This window comes from Bemisia tabaci, chromosome 1 (genome assembly GCF_918797505.1).
Source record: "Bemisia tabaci chromosome 1, PGI_BMITA_v3".
Lineage (NCBI taxonomy): Eukaryota > Metazoa > Arthropoda > Insecta > Hemiptera > Aleyrodidae > Bemisia > Bemisia tabaci.
In genome coordinates this window covers 60,801,973-60,807,990 of record NC_092793.1, presented here as the reverse complement: position 1 = coordinate 60,807,990, position 6,018 = coordinate 60,801,973, and the positions used below count along the sequence as shown (strand labels likewise).

Here is a 6,018-nt window from a genome sequence, read left to right as displayed (position 1 = left end):
GTAATATTTTTGTCGCTATGGTTAAATATCTCTTAGTTAATAAATCCACCGTTCAAGGGTCGTGCTTCCCCCCCCCCCTCAAATGAAGGAAATTAGCGTTAATTTTTCAAGCAACTTTTTCATGTGGGTAGCCCTCATTTTTTTTGCTCGTAGGTATAACTTTTGTTACCAAGAAGAAGGAAACGTATACGAATTCTCTGTCGATCATTCATTTACTTTTATTTTTTTTCCTTTTTGTCTTTGACTCTCTGACTGATAATCTAGTGGTTACTCTTGTGCAAACATTTTTTTGGAGATCATACAGGTTTGTACATGAAAGTTCTACGAATTTAATCAACTAATGCAAAGCTCATTTATTTTCCACATTAGTCTTAGATTTTTATGTTTGACATATCAAGTTCTTCATCCTCAAGCTAAAACGTTGAGGCCTTTTTTCTCATTTTTGTGAAAGTCAGTTCGATTTTACTCTCTTTGTAACTTGACTAGTGTGATTTGTAAATGCATTTCTTTTCCGAATTATCTCATACTCTCCATTTTGAGATCGGAAGTAGTCTTAGTAAATTAAAAATAGAGACTTGTAAGGTTTTTTTCCAAATTGGTGATTTATACCCTTTGAGTCTTGAAATATTATCAGTTTTATGATTATTTTACCTGTACATATATTTACAATAAATAGAAATTTTTTTTTATAAATTTAGCTGCATTGAAAGATTTATTTCTCTTAATATAGTAGGAAGCTGAGATCTATTTCCCGCATTAAATTTCACTGACAAAAGTTTAATTTTTGTTTTAGTAGTTTTGAGTTTGGATTCAGACAAAGATCTGAGAAGTAAAGAGAAGGGAGAGTAATGATCGTCACCGTGAGAAGAGTTGGTTTCGCCAACTTGCCATGATAAAAAATACAAGAGAGGAAGTATTGTTTCCGCCAAGCATGACGAGGAAAACCCCACTTCAGGCATTAGAAAGTTGCCTGTATAAAATTCGCTTTAGAAAAATTATGAATTCATAGAATTATGAATCTCAGATGGTTTGCTGATATATTACAGGCAATTTGTCAAATCAGGCATTTTATCAAATGCGTAGGATGATAGTCAAATGCCAGTTTACAAAATTTTGAAAATTTATGACAAAGAGCTGACGAGTTTTCAATATTTTGGAAAAATAAGTAACTCATAAAATCCACACTCTATGTTCTTTCTTCTTCAAATGCTTTTCATCGATTCAAATGTTAAAATTTGAAAACTTTTGGGTTTTATGGCATTCCGCTTTCAAGATAAATGTTCATCCAGGAACTAGAAATCGTTTAGTATACCATTCCATGGCGCAAATTTGTATAAAGCTTTATTTCTTACAAAATCAATGAATTATTTTTTCTAAAATTAGGAAAATAAACAGAGTTTCAATCTAAATAAGAATATTTAACAACTTGCCTGAGCATTTGATAAAATGCCTGATTCAACTTTCAGCCTGTGGCAGATATACAAGTTTGACAAGCAAACAAAATTATCTGCAAATTTAAAAAAAAAAAAATGACAAGTTTGCCCCCAAAAAATATATTTTCTTTTAAGTTAGTTTGGCAGTGTTCAAAGAGTCATACAGGTTTTTGCTCTACAACAGCATTGCTGTAACTGAAACTGATTTCATATTTTTTTTCTCTCAAACTAGAATTTTAAAATTTAGCTCTTAAGATAAATACCAAAATAAAGTATTTCAATTACACTGATAGAGTGACTCTAAAAAGGGCGCGGGACGCGCTGGGATGGGGTGGCGGGGACCGATGTTCAGAGGGTCGCGGGGTAAATCGTATAACTTTATAGAAGAGATGATGTTTTGAACTTCAAAAGTAGTGTATTTTCTTACTACATAGATTCTCTTACAAAAAGTAACTTCTAAAGAAGTTCCAAAAAGTCGTCCAAAAAGTCTTAAGTATTACTTGGATGGCCGCCAGAACAAATTAGTGAACAGTTGAAAAATGAGTGAAAACTGGCAACCATAGCGCTTTAGAAAAGAGCCTTAATGATGAAAATGATTCATTTTGGTCGTAAGTAGACGAGCAGAGCTGAATTAATCATCACTACCATCATAAGCCACCTAAAATCGCCAGTTCACGATTCAAAACATAGGCGGCCGTGCGTCGACCTGCTCCGTTTTTGCCCTTTTGTCCCCTCAATTTTAAAGATAAACCTATGATGTAACACTCCAAATCAACGCTAAAAGAACGATATACAACTTTTACTGCAGGGTATTTTTCGATCCGGGCCTTCATATGGACGTAGTACAGAAAAAGCCTATCAAATATCCTCAATTTTCGATTTCTTTCAATTTTACTCGAATTTAACTCACTTTGATATTGAACACTATAATTTAATCACAAAGTAGACTCAATTACCTACATTTTGAAAAAAATGAGCTCTCTAAGTTCATTTCTCGCTCCGCGGTGAATTATTGAAAATGTATCCAATTGTCAACTTATTCGAACCACTGTGCGGAATCCCCCGAGGGGATTCATGGGAACTTTTGGCTAAAAGCTCCTTTTCATTTGAAGAATCGATTGGGCCTAAATTCAGCGTACGTTAATTTTTGGTCATCAAAATGCTTCGTTTACTGGACTATTTGTGTTGGGTCGTTTAAAGAACGACTGACCAGCCGAACTCCGGCTGGACAATCGTCATATCAGTCATCCCTGAATTCGAGTTGGGTCGTTTGAAGAGCGACTGACCATCACAAACTCCGGCTCAAAGTCGTTAAATCGTCAATACCTAAACTGCCATTCATTGAGACTCTGGTTGAGGGACTATTCCAACACGTAGCCGATTCAATACATTTGTCGACACCATCAAATATCGTTTCGACTCCTTCATTTCGGAGGATCAGTAACTAGGCCGACCCTACGCCTGCGATAGCCGTTGCTGCCTTCGGGAGAGTGATAGCAATCGCAGTTGGAAGCCGCCGCTTTAAGGTGCTGATAAACCCCCTAAGCTCTCTATAGTGAGTGTACACCGTTGCTGCCTTCGGAAGAATTATATATAGCAGCACTCATTAGAGAGGCCCTCTACCCCCCCCCCCCCTTCCGACACATTACAGGATGCATAATTTTTATTAATTTTTCTATTTTCTTTTCTGTTCAAATAAACATACAGATTCTGCCATCGCCTCTTCCTTCTTTCCATTTTAGAGCTTGCTATATAATAGATTTATGTTCATGAACGGAACATATGATATTTCAAAGGAGGGGTCATAAGGGCAGTTTTTGGGACTACCCTTAATCTTCTCAACTCCGCGATCTTTTGCTCATTGATAGTCTATATTTTACGGAATGCATCATTTCATAATTTGGTCCTATTCAATCTCTCTTTGTGTCTAACACCGGCCTTAACATGAGTCACATGAGGTGGCTTTTGGCGAAAAATGCGAGTTTGGTGGATTTGCGGTAGAATGCCGAAGAATGGGGATTTTTCGTCAAAATCAGCCTTCAGATCCATGCTAAGGCCTGTGTTAGACCCTCAAAGAGACCAAATCATGAGCCATTCCGTAAAATATGAACGCTCAACGAACAAAAAAACGTTGAGTTGAGGAAACTCAGCTTGAGTGGGTCCAAAAACGGCTCTTGTAGAAAATTGCTCTTTTCACAATGATCACTAATGCGTTTATATCATCAATTTTTCGAGTGATATATAATCGACGAATTTCACCTTTAGTTATAATAAGTTTCTGTCTGCTTTATTTTGAAACTCGGTGTGTATGTCACTTTTGAGCCTTAGTGATATGAATGCGAAGTGAAATTCGCTTAATAAAAGCGCATCACATTACGCAAGCAATGTACGTACCTACATTCCGCTCTGTAAGAGTGAAAATCGCTCCATTAACCGAGTAGATCCGATTCGCATTCATATCACTCGGATACACTGACACCGGAATGAAATATGCTATACATTTTCTTCAGAGTTTTAAACAGCGTAATCATCAATTGGAGTTGGTCATGAATTGGTTGATATTGCAACCAGGAGAGCGAGAATATGGATCACGGAACGACTGTTTCCAGGTCGTCCTAGTGCGGCCATCCATGAGAGCAGAGAACCTGAAGGCCAAAAAATAAACCGCGGTATACAGATACTAGGGGACCCTGACCGCTACGCGGCCCAACCCCCGGGAGGGCGCTTCGCGCCCCCAAGCCCGCTTCGCGGGCCCTATACGCATATGTATAGGCAAAAATGTTCTTCCATTTTAATACACCATTTTGTGTTCAAGCTGCATCGATTTCAAAATTTTTGACGTAACACTCAGATTTGTAAATGATGAGGAATAGCTGGATGTACATAATTTCACAGTCCACTTACTGGAGAAATGTCCATTTTTTAGGTTATTTTTAAATACTTAATTTAAAAAAAAATCAATCGGATTTCGACCGTTAAGAGTTAATAATATTTAGTCCGTCCCGTCCCGACGCGACGCAGCGCCTGCCTTCTCACTTTGTATCTGCTGTTTATCTGCTGTAAATATTAATAGAAATTCAGCAATCAAGTAAATTGACCAATGCCACAAATCGAAGCCGGAAGATCGAGGAAAAATTGAGTAAAAACCTTGGACCTTTAACCTTGAACCCTGAGCGATGTACCGTTCCTCAACTCTTCGAATAAGAAGCCCCTCGCGAGCTTTTCCATTGTTTTATTGTTTATTCGAGTCACTCAGATAGAATCCCATACACCTTGACGTTTCTAGCGGAAACGACATATCTCTCACGCTATTAACATTGGACTTAAGTGACATGAGCTTTAAAAGCTCTACAACATTAAAAGTTCGGGGTTTCATAATTTTTTGCACATCTACATCTACTACAGATGACATACATGTAAAGATCATCCTTATCGGTCCGGCAGTTCGTCAGAAATAGTGCTTCCAAGATTTTGCTTGTAGCTGTATAATATAGAAAAGAAATATAGATGGTTTCGGAAAAAGGCTCGTAAGATCGCACTTTTTCGGTTTTTTTGACTTTATCACGAGAAGGCACTTTTGACAATGTAATGAGGGTCGTACTCACAAATTTTAGTGACATTGAAAAGGAGGAAATTTTTTATTTTTTTTACCAGGGAACTAACATTTTTTGAACGATCAGTGCTTCCTAAAAGTTTTCTTAGAGTATCCTTCCCAAAAACTAGTCTAAAAGTGAGGATCATCTAAAAAGTAGTATGAATTATTTGTCCGTGATGCCTACAGATCCAAGCAGAAATATCGAGTCCTGACAAGATCGCGCAGGGCTCAACCCCCCTCCCTTTCCTCTAAAATGCGTGTAATTAGTGTATAAGCGCTGCAGTCCGGTTCCGTCTTTTTAGCTTTGCGCGGTCAATTACTCCCAGTTCCCGCCTCCGCTCCCGTCGAAGTCGTAAAAATGTTTCGCGTCGCGCGCCTTATGATTATTTTGAGGCCTGGTGAGATCCACTTGCGGCTTCAATGAGTGGCTCATATATTCTGCCCATCATATTTTCCAGGGAGGGACTCCTCAGGCTTGCTATACAAGGTTTTAGTGAATATGCTTGTGAGGATACTGTTTAAAAACGCAAATGCCTACATGAAGGAAACATGTGAGAAGACACTTTTACTTGATTTTTATCAACGCCTTATCAAGGATTTTATGCAACATTTTTTTATGCTTCCTTTGACTACTTCATCATTGATTCCTTTTTTAATAAATTCAGCCCGGTGCTCTGATTCGATGATCCTGAAGCAATTAGTAACGTTCGTAATTTTTAAAAGCTTTGCGTCCTTGCGCATTATGCTGTTAATTAACAGCAAGTTGATTTAAATTTGAATTAGTGCGAGAAAAAACACCAACTCGGAAAAATGATGATGTCCAAGGTACACAAAAAATTGCATAGTTAGTAGGTGAAATCTGGAGATAGGAAGCTCTTTGGTGAAAAGGACAAGTGTTTAAGACGAGACATTAAAAATGTGTGTCAAGGAAACGTTCTTTTTACGTTCGTGTGTTTTTTTTTGTAGTAGTTCCTTCACCTACGACGATCT

General features: G+C 37.7%; 1 protein-coding gene across 1 annotated transcript in view; it reads right to left on the bottom strand.

Annotated features, from left to right (window-relative positions):
- Positions 1-6,018, bottom strand: part of Shaw (Shaker cognate w) — a 449,043-nt gene that overhangs the window by 412,259 nt on the left and 30,766 nt on the right. The gene's annotated exons all lie outside the window — the stretch shown is intronic.